This window comes from Erpetoichthys calabaricus, chromosome 16 (assembly GCF_900747795.2).
Source record: "Erpetoichthys calabaricus chromosome 16, fErpCal1.3, whole genome shotgun sequence".
Taxonomy (NCBI): domain Eukaryota; kingdom Metazoa; phylum Chordata; class Cladistia; order Polypteriformes; family Polypteridae; genus Erpetoichthys; species Erpetoichthys calabaricus.
Genome location: NC_041409.2, coordinates 90,305,194 through 90,326,524, shown reverse-complemented (window position 1 = coordinate 90,326,524; position 21,331 = coordinate 90,305,194). Strand labels below are relative to the sequence as shown.

Genomic DNA, 21,331 nt, shown 5'->3' with positions numbered 1-21,331 from the left:
TCTATTTAAATAGGTTAACTTTTTCAGATATGTTGGAGGGCAGCAAATTGAAGCACCGCCCCGCCCCGTCCTGAGTGGCACGAACTTGAGCTGCGCCACTGACCCCAAAGCTCATTAGCCTCCTCAAAAAACAGAGCCTTTGCTGACCCTTTCTGAGGATTTTGGTGGTGCTGACTGACCACGAAAGGCAGTCGGTGTTCTATTGGCAGATTCAAATGATTTGAAAACACTCTTAACATGCAGGGCTGGCCTGTCAATTTATGCTACCTGGCTGAGAAGCAAGGGTGGCCAAATGTATTATGTGATCTGTTAGGAACCTGGTGACAGGGCAAATCACCCTACCAAGCTTTCTCTCTCTATCTCTCTCATCCTGTCAAATGGCTGAAGAACATGCCAGTCTTCGATCAGGCCACCCACCCTTGACTCTACGGCATTGGTGCCACTTCTCATCAGCGGCATGAGACTGTTGATCGACAGCGAAGTGCATCAGGTTAAAATATCCAAAACTGACAGGTTGCAAATACAAAAAGAGGAGAGTCCAAAACCACAAAGTCACGTTCTTAAAACACATTGTCTCATATTTAGGACACTAGGATGATAATCTGCCATCATAAAGTCTCTTATTCCACCAAATGGAACTTGGCTTCACTGCAAGCAACAGTGGATGCACCTGGCTCTGCTCCCATGAATGGCAATAATAGCTGCAGCTTCTCCAAAAAAGAGACCAAGAAGCAGCTAACATTACAAGCTGAGGACATTGTGAGAGCTTCCAGCATTATGATGACACAGGACAGTGTTAATGGACTGGTTTCCATTTTGACAGAGATTGAAATAGAAGATGCAATTAAGAATTTTGCAGCCACAAAGGTCCAGTGTGCTCACTTCAGAAAGATGAACTGGATTAATATAATAATATTGAATAATATAATAACCCATTTTATTCATTTAAGTATGAATAAATAAATATAAACCCGTATGGCTTATGAAAAATTATTTTCCTCTGTAGATGTCCAGTTTGTGGTATTTTGATGTTCATGCGCCAGTACAGAGAGAGATAGCACATTACCATGGATGTGCTGGATGTGTATACTGAACAGTCAATAAAGCCTTAGAATCATTCAGGGTTCAAGCTGGCCACCATATGTGTCATATAGCTCACTTAATGAGTGCTGAAAGTAGGTGCTCCATGGTGCTATAATATTTACTCTGTGAGTGTGTGGGCAGATAGATAGATAGATAGATAGATAGATAGATAGATAGATAGATAGATAGATAGATAGATAGATAGATAGATAGATAGATACTTTATTAATCCCAAGGGGAAATTCACAACATATACTCAGTGGCATACGGCTGTGTGTGTTATTATGTATAATTTTCAAGGTTACAACCAATAGGCAAAGACAATTGTGCTTTACCTAGGATGATATAATGGTGTTGGTACAACTTGGAGTTCCAAAGCACTCAAGAGTTCCAGCAGTCTTATAAACACTTCCGGTATTGCCCACTAGGGGGGAGATTTACTGTCTAAACCCTGGAAAGATAAGACGGCAAATACAGGATCTTAATAAAATAAAATAAAGTTTTATTTTCACAAAATGCTCTGTTACACTTTAAATCCCCGCACAGCACAAAAGACATACAGTAAAAGAGTTGCTTGCAAAAGTGAATCCAAGGTGAACAATGTCCCAATATAAGCACCAAAAAAGTGATCAAAAGACAGAGAAAACATATCAAAAATCTAATAAATCACAATACGTGCAATAGCAATCCTGTAACTCACCAAAAAGTCCCAAGCACATTCGAAATGAACCTGTCAAGAACTGTGGAAGACCTTCCCGATTTACAGGATGGAGCGCAATTCCTGGCAGACTGGCGGGTGGTTCCGCCTCTTGGGGGATCACCCACAAAACGCATGGAATATGGCACAGGCAAAGAAAATAAAGCAGATGTGAGGGACGGCTGGCATCTTTATCTAGCCAGGATGCCATTAGGATGGAAAAAACAGGGGGAGACAACTTACACAGGGCTTTGTCTTCCCCAGGACGCTAGATTGTGGAGAGCTCAGGTTCAGATCCCCGCCTGGGTGCCTGCAGGGCATGCTGGGTATTGTAGTCCCAGGGGACAGTCCGTTGGGTCCTGTGGGGGACCCCAGGGGGAGCTATAGGATTTGGGAATCTCTATTCCATGGGGCTCCAACCTCACCCAGAAGTGCTTTGGAGTTATAGTGTTATATTACCAGAACCACTCCTGGGGATTAGATAAAAGGAGCTGCCTGCCTCACATCAGAGAACCAGAGTCGGGAGGAGGAGGAGTAGGAGTGGAGGAGGAGGTAGTGACAAAAAAGAGGTAGGAAGATAAAGAGTTGCTGTGTGCTGTATTGTGCTTATTTTATTTGAGGTTGTGGTGGGAAATGCTTGTTTTAAAGAGTTTCTCACAATAAAAGTCTCTTTCACCTTTTAACTTGTGTCTGAGCCTACTTGTGTGGGTGTTTGGGGAGCTGAAGCACTCCCTGGTGTTCACAGTATATTGTATGCATATATTTATCAATTTATTTGTATATACACACACAATGTCTTGTAAAAGTATTCAGTCCCCAGCCTTTCTAACATAAATTGCCACAACCTGGAAATTTTGATCAATTTGACTAGGAATCACCGGAAGCACTCCCTGGGGATTAGATAAAAGGAGTTGCCCGCCTCACATCAGTTGGGAAAAGGTGGACAAAGCTTGTGTGGAGGAGGCAGCGAAGAAAGAAGACAAAGTATTGTGGCTTTATTGTGCTTGTGCATTCTTGTGGCTGTGGTGGGAAACACTTCCCATGAAATAAAGTCTTGTGCTTTAAACTTGTGTCCTGAGCCTGCTTGTGTTAGGTGTTTGGGGAGCTGGAGTGCCCCCTACTGTCCACACAGACAATACATAAAAGTAACATATTTATCTGTTTCTTTTCATGTAACTATCTCTTTGACATCTTGTAAAACACTTTAACATACATCTTGTGTATAAAAAAATGTGCTGTAGAAGTAAATACTGTTGTGTATTGGGAGGGGCCAGCAGCAGGGTGGCCATGCATTCTGGGGGGTTCTACCCACAAATTATGAAGAAGGCGGCAGTTTAATGATACAGTACACTAAACATAGACAAACATATATAATTTCTGATAAGATATGAAAAAATAACAACAACCATAGAACAGAAAATAAAAACACAAGTCAGGGAAGAACAACAAGACAACACTATAATACAACACTAATCCCGTTCTCATTGAAGAGTGCTATACAAAAATAAATTGAACTGAACATAGTTCATACAGAGCACACTTAAGTACAGCACTATACTACAATTGCACCAATCCATCCACATTATGAAGTGTGTGGGGAGTCAATGCCTATACCAGCCATATCAGGGCAGAACTGGGCTCTCCCATACTGAGCAAATTCGACAAGGGGCAAACCCTGGCTGTGAAGCAGCAGCTCTAACTACTGTACCACCGTGTCACTTGTTCAAGGCTAATAATAATACTCCGTTATGCAAGTCATCCCACCCAACAACATACATGTTTAGTTAATTGGTGACTGAAGCTTGGCCTGAATCAATGTAACATGTGTCAGTGACCCTGTCTTGAGATACCCTGGCATCCTTTCTGTCCTGTGTCCAAGGCTGGCTTCTGGGATAGGCTATTTTTCCTGCACGACACTGTTCTGGACTTATTCTTATTCCTCCTCTTCATCTATTCTAATTTCCATGGGAGGCTGATGTGCCTGATCAACCCTCTCCATACAACGTGGTTCTGCACCTTCTCCCCAGTCAGACCTTTTTCCATCAAATCTTCTTTTACTTTATCCATCCTCCTGTGTTTCAACTTCTACTGCTTTCTCTTTTCTTGTACTTCCATTTCCATTGCTCTTTTTGACACATTATCTCTTCATACCACATGTCCATACCACGTCCTTTCCTGTACTTTCTTAGTTTTCTCTGCCACTTTTGTTGTACTTTTGGGTGTCTTATGTCTTATTCTGTCCTACTTTTTAACTCCACACACTCATCTCAACATTCTTATTTCTGGTACATCCAGCTTTTCCTTCTGCTCTCCCTTTATTGCCCATGTCTCAGCTCCTTACACCATTGGTGGTTTTTCCACTGCCTTAAAAACCTTATATGTAACCCTCTCCTTAATACATTGATCACTCAATACTCCCGATACCTTCTTCTGATTGTTCCATCCACACTGCACTCTGTGGGTTATCTCTGCATCCAGTTCGCCATCTTGAGCTACCACTGATAGATAGATAGATAGATAGATAGATACTTTATTAATCCCAATGGGAAATTCACATCCTAGGTATTTAAATTTATCAACTCATTTCAATAGCTCTCCCTGTAGGCTAACGTGTGGATCTGGATCATAATTAAATCTCAAACATGCTGTCTTTTTGTCTTCAAATCGCTATCCTCCATTCTTCTGAGATCCTTTCCACTTCATCCTTTCTGATCCTACACAGCATAATGTCATCAGCAAAAAGCCTGCACCTGAGGGATTATTTTTTATCCCACCAGTCAATACATTCATAACCAGAACAAAGAGGTAAGGACTTAGAGAAGATCCCTGGTATAGACCTACTCGATGCAGGGCAGGATTAACCCTTAAACAAAATAAGCATGTGCTTAGTGCAGCAAGGGAATGAAATTTTCCATTGCTGGATTTAACACGGAGTATATGGTGCAGCTGAACTAGGTTCCACAAAAATGGGTTCCCACATTAAATGAAAAAAATACATACAGTAGGCGGTAATATAATATATATTGTAATAAGAACAACCCAGAGACATTGGGAAGGTTTGAGGCAGCCACCCATATAATATTTCCCAACTGCAAAATTGATTAAAGAGAACAGATCATTGTCTTAAGATGGCGGCTTTTAAATGCTTGCAGAGGATGTGATGTCATCAGGACCCGAACCGGAAGTTACGTCATTGGTTGCCCCAGAACCAGGTGAGATTTCCCGAGAATGGTCTGCAAGGAATTGAGAGAGAGAATTAGTACCCTTCACCACCCCCTGGTCCGGCATGGAATTACATTTCTTCAGGCCCTTTAGTTGTCTCCTAAACACGCGTGTGTGACTAATATATATATACAGTATATATAATTATACAGTGAATATATATATATATATATATATATATATATATATATATATATATATATATATATACAGTATATATAATTATACAGTGAATATATATATTATATATATATATTATATATATATATATATATATATATCCTCTTTAATAAAATCCCTGTGTGCGTCCAGGTGTCCGTGTGTGTGTCTTCTGGTGAAGTGCGCATGCGCGGGGCACGGTGCGATGCGCGATATTACTGTCAGAGAAAGTTACAGGCATTTTATGGAAATACAAAACAGTATTACTGCGAGAGGAAATTAAAGGAACATAATACAGTGATTCATATTACAGCCGACCTACAAGCTAGTATTACTTTCAGAGGAGATTAAAGGCATATTACCGACGCGCACACCTGTATTACTGCCAGAGAAAATTAAAGGTATATTACGGACGTACAAGCCAGCGGACGTACAAGACAGTATTCCTGTCACAGAAAATTAAAGACACACAATACACGGCGGCAGCCCACGAAGAACGGTCAGCTCAGCAAGTAAACATCAACAAAAGAAAGGCTGAAAGAAAGAAAAATACGACCAACAAAAAGAATGAGGTCAAAGTCCCTTGCCATTTAATATAGACTGTCCCTACTAATGTTTATGCACTACTGTTCTAGCGCCCGTTATTGTAATGGGCTAAATGACTAGTAATATATATATATATATATATATATATATATATATATATATATATCCATCCATCCATTCTCTTCTGCTTATCCGAGGTCGGGTCGCGGGGGCAGCAGCTTCAGCAGAGATGCCCAGACTTCCCTCTCTCCCCGGCCACTTCTTCTAGCTCTTCTGGGAGAATCCCAAGGCGTTCCCAGGCCAGCCGAGAGACATAGTCCCTCCAGCGTGTCCTGGGTCTTCCCCCGGAGCCTCCTCCCGGTTACAATAACAACAACATTTATTTATATAGCACATTTTCATACAAAAAGTAGCTCAAAGTGCTTTACATAATGAAGAAAAATAAAAGACAAAATAAGAAATTAAAATAAGACAACATTAGTTAACATACAAAAGGAGTAAGGTCCGATGGCCAGGGTGGACAGAAAAAACAAACAAAAAAAAAAACTCCAGAAAGCTGGAGAAAAAAGTAAAATCTGTAGGGGTTCCAGGCCACGACACCGCCCAGTCTCCTCTGGGCATTCTACCTAAAACCGGGTTAGACGTGCCCAGAACACCTCACCAGGGAGGCGTCTAGGAGGCATCCTGAACAGATGCCCGAGCCACCTCATCTGACTCCTCTCAATGCGGAGGAGCAGCGGCTCTACTCTTGAGCCCCTCCCGGATGACTGAGCTTCTCACCCTATCTTTAAGGGAAAGCCCAGACACCCTGCGGAGAAAACTCTTGGGGCAGGATCTCGCTACCAACCCTGAGAGGGCACTCCACCCTGTTCCGGCTGAGGACCATGGTCTCGGATTTGGAGGTGCTGATTCCCATCCCAGCCGCTTCACACTCAGCTGCGAACCGATCCAGAGAGAGCTGAAGATCACGGCCTGATGAAGCAAACAGGACAACATCATCTGCAAAAAGCAGTGACCCAATCCTGAGTCCACCAAACCGGACCCCCCTCAACGCCCTGGCTGCGCCTAGAAATACTGTCCATAAAAGTTACGAACAGAATCGGTGACAAAGAGCAGCCCTGGTGGAGTCCAACTCTCACTGGAAACGGGTTTGACTTACTGCCGGTGTTCTAACGAAACATTCTACCCATCGAAATGATCTACTTACTGATACTACGCATGCGCAGACCAAAATTACGCAACTTTTCTCAAAGCTTACCAACTGCTTGTCAATCTGTCCTACCTAGTGTTGAAGTTTGAGGTGTTACTGTATTTCAGTAATACGTATGCTTTTCTTAGCCTTACTACATTAATGAATTTATTACAGTTTACTGCATAGGTATTTTTAACTGATGACATGGTATAACGTTATAAGTTTAATGCTACAACTTACAATAAACGGATGGGTGTAACATATACGGTGTATATACCATTCTTGCCAAGTAATCTGTTGCTTTTGTTGACACAGTGTGTAATAAATAAACTGTTAATTTAATGTGCTAATTACAACTTGTTTATTTTGCTTTTTTAAGCTATGGAAAAAAAGTGGGAAGAAATGTATAACTTTTTGTCTGCGGGATCATACCCTGATGGGTATGATAAGTCTCAGAGACAAGGCCTCAGGAGATATTCCTCCAAATTCACTCTGAAGGGTTAGTATAATAAACACTATATATCTGATGTTCTATGAATTTAATTCTGGCATTAAATAAGTATTACTTTCAATCTAGAAGGGGAACTCTTCTTTGGAAGTAGGAGGGTCATCAAGACCAAAAAGGAGGCAAGGGAGCTGTTCAAGGAGTTCCACACCTCTCCTATTGGTGGGCACACAGGTGTATTGAAAACCCGCACTGCCATGTGCTCCAGATTCTACTGGCTTGGCATGTCTGTGGATGTTGATAACTGGGTATGTTTTTTCCATATTATTGTTTTTTGAAATAAAAATATTATTTATTTTAAATAACTAAAATATTGTGTATGGTTTTTACTTTGATTATTTTCATGTTAAAGGTTTTTGGAGTGTGACAAATGCCAAAAGGTTGGCAAACCTTTGACTGTTGCTCAGCCACTTTATAATGTTGTATGTAATACAGTTGTTGTTTATTTTGTTATACTATACTGTATATAATGTGTCAGCTTTGCAGTATATTTCAGTCCTTGGAAATGTGTTACTGATGTACCCATATGCATTATGAAGGTAGGATGTTTAGTTAGTGTTATTTACCCCATCGAGATGATCTACCCATGTGTATAATAAAGGTAGGATGTTTAGTTAGTGTTATTTACCCCATCGAGATGATCTACCCATATGTATTATAAAGGCAGGATGTTTAGTTAGTGTTATTTACCCCATCGAGATGATCTACCCATATGCATTATAAAGGTAAGATGTTTAGTTAGTGTTATTTACCCCATCGAGATGATCTACCCATGTGTATAATAAAGGTAGGATGTTTAGTTAGTGTTATTTACCCCATCGAGATGATCTACCCATATGCATTATAAAGGTAGGATGTTTAGTTAGTGTTATTTACCCCATCGAGATGATCTACCCATGTGTATAATAAAGGTAGGATGTTTAGTTAGTGTTATTTACCCCATCGAGATGATCTACCCATATGCATTATAAAGGTAGGATGTTTCGATAAGGTAGCACCAATCGATAGATACATCTGTCGAAATAAACTACGGTAGGATACTTCGACAAAGTAGGACAAATTGTCAGAACACCGGCAATGCGGACCAAGCTCTGGCACCGATCGTACAGAGACCGAACAGCCCTTATCAGGGCTATATATATATATATATATATATATATATATATATATATATATATATATATATATATATATATATATACACACACACACACACTAATAAAAATAATAATAAAATGGTAATAGAGACAAATGATACTGTATATATTAATATTGGGAATACAACAAAATTAGTCTGGTAACTGCCACACAGTCCACCGAGGCTCACATGATCATTCTTGTCTTGGTCATGTCCCGTTCAGTCGTCCAATGAGAATGAGGGCAGCTCATATATATGGGGGAACCAAAATCTTTTAAGTGTTTAGGGCCCATTAAGATCTTAATCCGGTCCAGACTCTATGGGATTTTGTCTGTTATCCCAACACTGCTTCTAACCTGGGTCCTCACTCCCTCATACATATAGTGGCAATCTTCTCATACTTCTCATGTATTTCTTTGTCTCTCATGCACTTCCATACCTCCTGACATGGCACCTTATCATTAGTCTTCTCCAAATCAATAATTACCGTATACATAACTGTATAAATAATTATAAAGCCAGTTACAGACTAGGCTTTTGAAATGGAGGAATAGATCTGTTAGTACAACATTCATCACACACTCACTGCTAATCCCAAAACTTTGTTATTTTTTAAAACTTTGCATTGCTGGTATTGTCTCGAGTTTTGATCAGTTTCATATTTCCAAACAGCTGCGTAACTGTCTATAGCAGGGCTACTCAAATATAAATTTGAAAGGTCCACTTACTAAATTTCCATTCAGTCTGAGGTCCGGAAAAGTGACGGTCAAATTCCAAATAGAGAACTCCAAAAAAAGGCAATCCCCAAACTTTAGAACTATACACAAAAAAATGAAATGGTAGGCCTTTTAGTGTGAAAGGTGACACCTTCTTTGTGCCACCAGTTGTTTGAACTTGGGCATAAAAGGTGTGAGGGCAAGGCGGAGGCACTGATGTAAATGTTCATTGGTGAGGGTGTTGCGGTATGTGTTTTTCACCATGTTCATAGTGGAAAAGGCAGATTCACAGCAGTACGTTGAGGGAAACATTGTAAGAATTTGAAGGGCCATCTTCTGCAGGAGAGGAACACCTGCCTCAGTAACCATCTTTGTCCAGAAGGTGACAAGGTCACAGTGAGATTCCTGCAGTGCTAGGTTTTCTTGTAGCTCAATTAACTCTGTTTGCAGAGAAGCAGCACTGGCCTATTGGAAGACTTTTGTGGCTTCATTTGAGAATTCTGCAATATTTTTGACAAGAAATGGATTTTCGATGCACAGCAAGACTTGTTTTCCCAAAGGGAAATCTTCAAAGCGAGTTTGGAAATTTTTTAATCAGCTTGTCCAGGAATTCAGCATAATTGTGATGGTGATGTTTTCCTGCAGTCTGATCCAAAAGTCTTGGGAAGTGAAGCAGGTCCTGCTGTAAGTCACATTTGAACACCTCCAGCTTCCTCTGGAAAGCACAGACAGCTAACATGAGGTCACACACTGTGCTGTTTTTGCCTTGGAGCTTCATATTAAGGTCATTAAGATGGGAAGTAATGTCCGTTAGAAAAGCAACAATTTCCATTTTCTCATCATTCTTCATGAAATCCACAAACGGTTTGGCTTTTGCACTCTTCTGATCCAACAGAAATGTCTCCAGTTCTTTCCGCAATGCCCAAAAACGCTCCAGTACCTTGCCTTTACTAAGCCACCGGACATTGTTGTGAAGGAGCAAATCATCAAATGTTGCATTCACCTCTATTAGAAATGAGCGCAATAAACGATGTTGCAAAGCAGAGGATGCTCTCAGATAATTGATTAGTTTCATGACTGTTGTCATGACTTCTGAGTACCTTTCTCCAAGGCTGGCACACAAAACCATCTGGTGAATTATGCAGTGGTATGCCATGAGGTCAGGGTGGTGAGTTCTCAAGCGTGACACTAATCCCCTCTCTTTCCCAATCATACATGGTGCGCCATCAGTAGCAATGGAAACAACATGCTTCAGGTCTATCACTCTGTCTCTAAGCATCTGTGTCAATGCTTCATAGATATCATCCCCCCTTGTGTGTCCATGGAGGTTTGTGAGACCCAAAACATCTTCATGAAATTCTCCCTTTTCTTCATCAAAAAATCTGACAAAGACCATGAGTTGTGCATTGTCCGTGATATCTGTGGATTCATCCACAGCCAATGAAATGAATTTGGCTTTTTTTTATAGCAGAACTAAGTTGTTCAAGCAAATCATCAGCGAGTATTTCAGCTCGTCTTGCAGCAGTGGAATCAGAACAGGGTATTTGGTTTATTTTCTGGATTATTTCATCCTTTTGAGTCCCTTCAAACACAGCAGTCACCACTTCACTCATACACTCTTTGACTACTTCAGCATCAGAGAAGGGTTTCTTGTTTTTTCCCAGGACCCATGCTACTCTAAGTGAGGATTCTGTTGCCCGCTCCTGTTGTGTGGCTGATCTAACTATTACACTGCTTGTAGCTTCATATGATGATTTCAGCTGGTTTATTTTTATGGTCCTTACCTCTGAGTTCTGAGGGTAATTTTGTTCGAAATGTGCATGCTTGGTTTCATAATGGCGTTTCACATTACCACTTTTGATTATTGCTACCGTCTCGTTGCAGATTAAACACATTGGTTTTCTGCTTCCCATGGGGAGCACGAACGCATATTTTTCTGTCCACTCACTCTTAAATTCGCGGTTTTCAAAATCAAGTTTTCTTTTCTTATCAATGTACTGTCTTGAGCCAGCCATCTTCACTTTCAGTCAGCAAAAAAAATTCAGTTATCGAAATTTGCACTGCCTGCGAGTGATGAGACTGCCTGTTCACCGGCCTGACCCAGAGCACGTGACCGGTACATAAATCTGGCTGCCGTGAATGAGCGAGCGAGCGAGTATTGGGGGGGGGGGGAGGCGGGGAGTAGTGGGAACGATACTGTTACAACTGCTGTGATTGGACATAGATGAAGCAACCAAACCGAGTAGAAACCTCAAAGATATATCGCGCGGAATCACAATTGCACACTTCATTGAGAACTCATTTGGATTATGATTAAATTTGCATGTTTGTTTTGGCATCGGTCCAGATTTAACCGTATTTGGGTCCGGATGCGGACCGGAGTCCGCCTATTGAGTACCCCTATAGACTCTATAGCTAGGAAACTATTTCTAGGGGGCTCCAACTGAGACCATGTGACACGGAGCCCGCCTTTGTGTCAATGCGTGCTTCCCATTGGCCAATGCGCCACTCCTCCTCGTCGGACACACCCCCTCCTCCACAGTAACTTACCGCGGATGCAAGCAAGCATGCTGGAAAACGCCGGACTCGTGGGGACGAAGACGAAGACACAGACACAAGTTGGTCAATAGAGAAGCAGGCATCGAAGTCAGCCGTGTAACGAGTTTCATCTGGAAGGCTTTAAGGTGAGCGCCTACGACGAATTGAGGCTAACGGAATGAGCAGGCGGATCTTAAAGGTCACAGTGGACTTGTGGTTTACGTGTGTGACAGCAGCGGCTCTCGGATTAGCGGCTGACGAAAGAGACTGAGGCTTTTGCCGGTACCTGAGTGCATCTCGTGTCCATCTCGTAACCTTTTTTTCGGGATGTTCTCCGTGTGTATTCGTTCTGAAAGACTATATGAATCAAACATTGTTCTTAGAATATTGATATCAACACGAGAGCTCATGATAACTTGTGCTGTTTTATTCCAAAGCGAGGTCACGTTGCAGGGCTTTACAATGGCTTAAGCTATCACGCCTCGAAAATTCAATACATTTATATCAACTGTAACTTTGAGAATTTTGAAGATAAGGAGGTAATTATTTGGCGTTGCGGGTTAAGTAAGGATTTTGAAAACACTGTGGAAAAATACAAAGGCGCGTAATGCAAACGAGGGCAGCCGCTAAAAAATGACGTACGTGCATCCAAGTTGATTACATCCCACGGGTCTTCAAATACCTGCGAGGCATAATAATCCGATTGGTGCAGTCGTCTGATGCCCCGCCAATCACCTCTTAAATCTGCGCAGATTTTTGTCTCGGCGAGAACGCTCGTATACATTGTTGGTTACATCAGCTGTTAGCGCGGAAGTAGTTGGTCTCCCGCTAAGTGTGCTTCAGGGAATCCATTCAGCATTTTGCAAAACAATACTCCAATCAATCACGATACTGTTACTTAGCGAGTGGCGAGCGCTGCCGCTTCACGGATCCAGTGTCTTGGGTTCGAATCCACATCCGATCGTTGCTCCTACCGAGTTTGCCAGATCTTCACTTCGGATTTCCTTGAACATCAAAGCTGTTACGAGTAGAACAAACTTTTCAGGCCAACATAGTGTGACAATCTAACTCTTGAAAAAAGAAATCCGGTCGTGTTTTGAAGGACCCAAAAGTATTACAACCCAACACACTACTTGTTTTTGTGACCCAAGTTATCTTTGATTGAAAATGGGAAGGTCACCAAAATGTATGACTAGCGTTTTTGGTAATTGTAGTCAGCCTAAGAGTCTATTAAACAAGTAAGTGAAACCAATTTGTCACAAAAGAAAACAAATACAAGTAAGCTGTACAGCTTCCAATATTGCGTCCTCTGGCGTCTTATGTTCTGTGGTCATAACAGTGCAAAATGTTATTTTAGATAATATTCATTTAGGGAACTGAATGTGAAAAAGCATCCAGGCATTAATATCCAATTAAGTTTTTTTTTCTGGCCATCACATTTCGAAATTTACTTACCTTCTTCAGGGCCATTTAGACAAACACCCTTTAAAGACAATATCGTATAGGTATGTTAAGTACTCATCTTGGGTACTCACAGCATCAAAACAATAATTCACCACAGATATCCTCCAAGTATTTTCAGTCCTAAACTGCCTATAACAGGGGTAGGCAATGTCGGTCCTGGTGAGCTGCAGTGGCTACAGGTTTTCATTCCAGCCCAATTGCTTAATTAGAAACCAATCATTGCCAATCTCAGACCTTACTTAATTTTATGGCTTGTTAGTCGGTGCAATGTAAGGCTCTTATATCGTAGATTTTTTTCCTTTCCAAGGATATCATCCAAATGATTTGAAGCCTAAAACAGATCATTTTCAGTCTGTCACATTTTTCTATTAAGTGTTTTATTAAATCAAACAGTGCATGATGAACACACACAGTTGTAATTGGAAAAAAGCTAGCTGGAGAACTGCTGGCTGCTTTATCTTTTACATCTTATTGCTAATAAGCAGCAATTAAAACACTGAATGCAGCAGTTTAAGATTGAAATAAGCAATTAAGGGTGGAGAACCTTAACAAGCGAGACCACTAAAATGAAGCATCAAAATGTCACTTAAGCAATATGTGCTTCATCAGCAATAATTGAGTTCTCGTTAAGGAACTGGGTTGGAACAAAAACCTGCACATACTGTGGCACTCCAGGACCGACATTGCCTACCCCTGGCCTATAAGAATAGTAGCTTGGGTGCTATTTATTCCCTGCTTAATTAAGCTCATGTGATCACATTATCCACTTTAGATCAATTAAATACCTTAAAGGCATAGGAGGCCATTTTTACCAATTGATGTCATAATATCACAGTTTGAACCATATTAAAACATCCTGTCACAGCCCCAAACAAGGATTCTCTGTGTGCATTCCGTGGAAATTCATCAGATCCCAATAAGTTTCAATAAGAAAAAGAAATACTACAAAGTTAAGGAAACTGCTATAACTGTGGAAAAATATTACGATACCACCATCCATCCATTATCCAACCCGCTATATCCTAACTACAGGGTCACGGGGGTCTGCTGGAGCCAATCCCAGCCAACACAGGGCGCAAGGCAGGAAACAAACCCTGGGCAGGGTGCCAGCCCACCGCAGATACCACTATCCATCTCATTAAATAAACCCACTGCAGTATTATCAAGTACCAACAACAGCAGAGTATATAAGTGGATGGCACGGACAGCTAGTACCCTTTTCTATTATCGTGACGCAAATCAGATTTTTGTTTTTAACATTAGGCACCCAAAGGGGACATTAACATTAGGAACCTATAGGCAACTATGCTCCACCCACACTAATTTTAAGGTTAGCATTTGTGGTTGGGGTAGGTCAGTCTAATAATTTAAACTCCAATAATTAAGCAACCGGGGCGCCTCCCCCATGGAGCCCAACACTAGAATAGGTAGGAGCTGCCGTCCGTGCCGTCTGTTTAGTACACAAGTACCGAGTATATTTACAACAAGGAACTAACAAATAACATTTGTCAAAAATCAAACCATATATCTGAGCTTTAGAGCTTCCAATATTGAGCACTCTGGATTTTAATCGTGTTTGGTTGTCATAACAATGCAAGATGTTATTTTATATATATTAATTTAAACATTTGAAACAAGATATTAACAGGGAACTGAATTTGAAAAAGTGTCCAATCATTACCATCCAATCAGGTCTTCTTCTGCCGACACATTTCAGAATTTGCTTTACTTCTACAAGGCTAGGAGGACAAACATCCATTAAAGAAAGCAAATAAGGTAACCACTCTGTTGACACTATTCTATAACGATGTAGATGACAGTAAGTACTCATCTGGGGTAGCCACAGCATCAAGACAATGATTTATCACAGATATCCACAATGTATCTTCAGTCCTGTACTGCCTATAGGACCTGTCACTTAGCAGCTAATTCTAGACTGGCTCAGTGTCAACTTGGATGTGTTGGTGTTGGATGGACAGGGCTGTTTCCTGACTTGTGCCCAATGTGCGGGTATAGGCTAAAGCTCCCCACGACCCAAAAAATGGATTATCATCATGTTCTGCTTTGTTATGTTGCTTTAATCAAAAGTTAGGCACTATGCAGAAGACAAATAATATTCCAAATGTTTCAAGAGAAACGATACAAATGATTGTGGATCAGATTTAATTCCCACCTAGGATGGCGACCTATATAATCATATAATAAAGTGCAGTGAACTTAGAATTTCATTAGCTGTGGGAAGTGTCCAAGTGTTAATATTTTCCACTTCATTTTTTTATTTGCTTATTCAGCTATCCTGAATCTTTAAACTGAGTTTGTCTTTAACTGTTTCCATTGGCAAACAGTTTTTGGCCCTTAGTTGCCAAGAATGTTAATCACTTTAGTGATGCACCGTTTTTTTTGCCTTTTTTGCTTATTATGCATAATCTGCCCATCTGTGTATAACTTGCCAATCTCTGGTTGGTTTTATGATTAAAAATAAAATGTAAACTGCATATGCACACTGTACTTCCTGGCTTTACTTTATAAGGGTAATGCAAGTTAATAATTAGTGTAACAGTGACCCTATTTGCAAGGGTGTACATGCATCAGGAATGTTAAAGACAAATTTGATCGATGGGAAATACACATCCTGAGGCTGCTGCAATATGTTTGCTGTGTAGAGGATCATTAAAATGTGTAAAGATGAAAGATGTATCGTAATAACTCTTACATGTTCTGGAGAAAAAAGTCAGCCATAAGGGAGCCAAAGCAAAGACGTTTGGTGCTTCAAATCAGATAAGACATTTAAGATTACATCACACAGCAGCATATCCATCCATCCATCCATCCATCCATCAGCCAACCCGCTGAATCCGAACACAGGGTCACGGGGGTCTGCTGGAGCCAATCCTAGCCAACACAGGGCACAAGGCAGGGAACCAATCCTGGGCAGGGTGCCAACCCACCGCAGGACACACACAAACACACCCAGCACACACTAGGGCCAATTTAGAATCGCCAATCCACCTAACCTGCATGTCTTTGGACTGTGGGAGGAAACCGGAGCACCCGGAGGAAACCCACGCAGACACGGGGAGAACATGCAAACTCCACGCAGGGAGGACCCGGGAAGCGAACCCGGGTCGCCAGGTCTCCCAACTGCGAGGCAGCAGCGCTACCCAATGCGCCACCGTGCCACCTGCAGAATATCCTGATTTTCAAAATCTTTCATTTCATACGAGTAAAAACTGCATTCTTCTGACACATTTATTCACTTCTTTTGATTGTTTCTTCAAAATACCAAGTTGTAATAAAAAAAAATCCCGTGACGAGACAAGACTTTATGGAAGATTTATTTAAGTCCTGCAAAACGAGACTTTGGCCATGAGATTATTTTCAAGTCGCGCTCTCTTCTCAACCATTTTCAACTACGCACATGGTCCTCTCTGCATCTCATTTGTGTGAAAGCTTTTGACAGACACAGTTCCTGCTCTCTCAGCTCTTAGAAATGTTAAAGTTTTCTTTACTTTAAGTTCCCAATTAAAGAAGACTTATTATGTCCAAATCTTATTGAAGAATTTCATCATGAAAGGTTATCATCAGAAGAAATGAGTACACGGACAATCCTAGCACCGAGAAACGATGAAGTCAAACAAATTAACACCAAAAATGATGATTAGTTACACGGCAAATTGGTTAAATGCGTATCAATAGACTATGCTGAAGCAGTTGGTGGTGATCGCGCGGAAGATGAAAACATCAACTTACAATATCCTGAAGAATGTTTACAACTGTTAACACTGTCCGGTCTTCCACTGGCCGAATTAATGTAGAAAGAAGCAAGGTAATGTAGTACATCTTCTGCAGATAACATTACACAACAAAGGAGATCTTAAGATGTCATTCGTATTAAAATGTTAACAGTTTCCCATTAGAATAGCTTTTGCAAAGACAATTAACAAATCTCAGAGCCAAACATTTGAAAAAGTCTTTTTATTTAATAGAAAGAAAGAAACTAAATTCAATCACGGATAGTTATATGTTGCGTTGTCATGATGAAAGTCCAGACACGGAATCAAAATTCAGTGCAATATTGATGAAAATTTAATTTAAAAAATTGTTTTTACTGAAACTTTACAGTAAAATTGTAAGTTTAAAAAGTATTTGCGTGTTAATTTCAAAGCCAAACAGAACTAAATCGTATTACGCAACGAATACCTCTGACGCAACATGAAACATAATTTACTTTCAAATGATTACGTTTTATTCTTTTTTTTTTTTTTTTTTTAATATGGTTAATTACTCGCTGTAATGTAAAATAGTTCTATTATGCATATGTAACAATTCCCAGGAAAATAAAAATCTGTTTAAATTGTACAACCGCATCCCCATACGTGAGCGACAGAACCGCAAAGAGGCTAGAGCGTAGCACTGGCACTGGGGTTGGCGAGCGAAGTGAGCAGGGGGCAAAGCCCCCTAGTTATTAGTAATAATTGTTTCTTTTTAATCAAATAAAAGATATAAGGATCGATTTAAAAAAAAAAAAAAAAAAAAAAAAAAAAAAATGAAGGATGTATTCCATAGCAACGCTGTCCTAAGTCTTTTGAAAATAACCATCTTAACAATTTATACTTCAGCTGCTAATGAAGAAGTGCTTTTAGCTGTGAAAGCATTTTTGAACAATTGATCAATAAATAATTATATCACCCCAATCCTCATGGGCTAGGTTTGAACTAACCACATGGCACAAGGAATGGGTGTGTGCACAGAGCCGAAGTTCTGACCTATTAGCTGATCACATTTCACATTGAAATGCTGTAAAGTACCAGATGAAGCAAGCTGACATGTCATCACATAGCGTTGTCATTGCTCCGAATATAGGCTGTAAAAAATGGTAACCATGCTTTGGGTTTTGGCAATCAAAAATTGATTCCTGGTTGTTAATCCTGGCAATCACTTTTAAAAGTTAGCGTTGAGTCCTGTTAAAGTGCCAGTTTATAAGGTAGAGTGGGCTACTGGCTTAGGTGTTGGACTGTAAGCTACAAGATTGCTTTCCACCATATTGGTATGTAAGCATGCAGAGAAAAACTGTAAATGAAAAAGGACTTGGGGTGATGTTCACATTGTAGAGGTGCTGTTTAAAATGAAGGTTGTTGTTGATTATAAAGAAAACTGTTAGTGAAGAATATGATTACTTGGTTGCGTTTTGAAAGTTGAGATTTCTGGCTCTCCACCACTAACCTTCATGCCTCACCCCATCATACCGGAGGTCATAATCACAACCAGCATTCCCATACTCTGAAATGGTATGCTATAGAAAATAACGTACGTTGTTGGTTACTTTGAAATCTGTTAGAGGGTAATGTTGCCATTGTCCCAGAGTTTAATCCTTAAGGTCATCACTTGCCTATTATGTAACTCTGTGCAATAACAGTGTCTGGCACCCTGAACCTATAAAATACCTGCTTATCAAGGGATGTGTTTATTTTGTGAGTTGTTAGACTGTATTGTAGAGAGTATCAGTGTCATAACATAACAAGTCTGACAAAAAGAGTACATCATTCAGTCCACAAGGCCTGTTTGGTTAGCGAATAGTTCAATTGCCCTAGTATCTCATGCAAGTATATATTTGATAAGGCTTCTGTTTCAACTCCATGTCAGATTCCAACAATTCTTTGAGTGAAATTCCTCCTGTCTTAAATAGACGAAATATTCAGTGATGTCCCTGTGGATGTGATATGCTGTGTAGTGATCAGAATGGATTATGCAAGGCTGTGGGTTCAATCTATACCAGGGGTCCCCAACCCCTGGTCCGCGGCTCGATAGTCCGTCTGACAGCCAGGCTGCGAGGGAACTGCCGGCAAAGGAGACTCACTCAGACTTTTCAGAACGCTTGGCGGGCGAGGCTTTGCAGCGAGACCGAGGTGGTGAGAGAGTATTACAACAAAGTATTTTTATGGTCCCGACAGTTTCCCTATATGACACGAGTCTATAGAAATCTCGTTACATTCAGCAGATACTTTCATTACAACGAAGTGACCTTGAAATGCTTGAGTGAATCATCCACAGAGCAGTTAGTTCTGTGGTTGCTTGCACAACGATCCCCAAACAGAAATCTTGTAAAAAAAAAAAAAAAAAAAAATTTTCTTTGAACTTTCCGCGTAGTTTTTTTTTTTTTTTTATGTTTTTGTTTTCTGTGGTTTTCAGTGATACCTTTTGCTTATTGCTTGTCAACATTTGAAAAACATCCATTGGAATTTAACTCATCCTATAGAAACGGCAGACACGAAAAAACGATAACAGTGTTAATGTTTGTGATGTGCAATCTGTTGGAACAAGGGGGCTTCGCTCGCCTACCCCCGGCGTTTTGAACCCGTGCCCGCTGGGCAGCCGTAGTTTCAGACGCACGTTGTAGGAGCTTGCGTTATTTTGAACCCGTGCTTGCCCTGCTTCTGCGGTTTGAGACGCACATTGTAGGCGTATATCCGTCAGTCGAGCTCGTTCGGTTTGAACCCGTGCCTGCTTTGCCTCCGCAGTTTCAGACGTTGGGTCGCATTCGGCGTTTTGTACGATCCCAAGCAGCACATTATTCCTAACTTCACTCCACAGCACTGCCACGCACAATATGGCGGTGACGCCTGCGCCTTCACTACGCAGTAGTGCCACTCACAATATGGCGGCAACACCTGCGCCTTCCGTATTATGTCGGGTTGTACCATGCTGTTTAGGCGCCTTTGACTTTCGTACTGTCCCGCGCCTTCCAACGCGCGATGTAGGCGCCTGCACCTTCCGGGTCTGCCTCCGCTGTGTGGTGTGGACGTTTAACTGTCGGTTTTTCTGCCTTTATATTCTGTATCTCGCTGTGCATGTGTTTCGTGCCTAGGTTTTTTTGAAGCTGTTGCATTCCAGTTTTCATCATCTGTAACCTGCTCTCCATGTGTTTGGCCCCGTTCTTTAACCTCTTTATGACGTTTTACTTTGTTTCCTACTCTGTCTTTTATTTCTGACCTCGCTTTATCCTGCTTGCGGCATGTCAGACGGTTCGTAGTCTCTCCCGTTTCGCTCTGGGGAGGGGGGCTTTGTGTGGCGCCTGCGCACTATGTCTCCTGCATCCACGGGCAGGTCCCTGCGTCCATATCCGGTTTACCATTCTCGGTTAGTAATATGGATGACAAATGCAGTGCATATGTCTTTGTTATATGCAAAAAAAGAAGAAAAATCTCGGGTTGCAAATGTATGCGAACTGCTTAATAACTTAATAATAATAGAAATGTAATGTAAATTGTGTATAAAACTGCCCTACGAACCCACCCCGAATCCTCAACCCCCCCCCCACCCCCAACCAGTCCCTGGAAAAATTGGCGTCTAGTAAAGTGGTGCTTGCTGTCAAAAAGGTTGGGGACCACTGATCTATACCATCAAGTCACTGTGAGATCTATCCTTCCTTATAAATGTAGGAAGCACTGCACATGCAGCCAGTTACAAGTTATGCCAAATTATAGCAGTTTTCACATTTATTCTCCATAACATTAAGGTTATCTTGTACGTTTCATTATCTGTTTGAGCCTAAAACCATCATTTAGCTTGCAGTGCCCACTCAAACATCCACGATCACTGTGTGTTTTTTTTTTTCTCTAATAATAGTTAAAGCTGTCCATTGACATTTACAGGTCAGTAATCGCAGCAAACCTCTGCACACACACCCCAGTCATTATAAAACACGTGCAAGCCATGACGGCGCTGACTTCATTGGCTTTATGAATGGGCGTCTGCGTAATAATGTAGCTTGAACCTTCATAACTCTGCTCATTGGTACAGAAACTCTTCCAGGGCCATCCTGTAACAAATACTAAATTATTCATGATAGATCCAGTGAACTGAACATTACAGGGCTGGAACGTTATGTACTAGTGTACAGTATTACTGGGGGTATTGTAATGAAAAAACAACATTTATTATTTAAAGTATAAATAAATTTAGTTAATTTCACTCCTTATTTTATCCAAAATGAGTTACAAATCACTAATATTGTGCAGTTGTTTCTATAGTTCATAAACGGAATCATTGCCAGGTTAAAAAAATGATCAAG

The 21,331-nt window shown here is 40.8% G+C and overlaps 1 protein-coding gene across 1 annotated transcript in view; it reads left to right on the top strand.

Annotated features, from left to right (window-relative positions):
• Window positions 1–11,779: 11,779 nt before the first annotated feature.
• Window positions 11,780–21,331, top strand: part of aspg (asparaginase homolog (S. cerevisiae)) — a 158,554-nt gene continuing 149,002 nt past the window's right edge. Inside the window, exon 1 of the mRNA XM_028821645.2 lies at window positions 11,780–11,942. The gene's annotated coding sequence lies outside the window, so the exon portion shown is untranslated. The remainder of the gene's footprint in view (window positions 11,943–21,331) is intronic.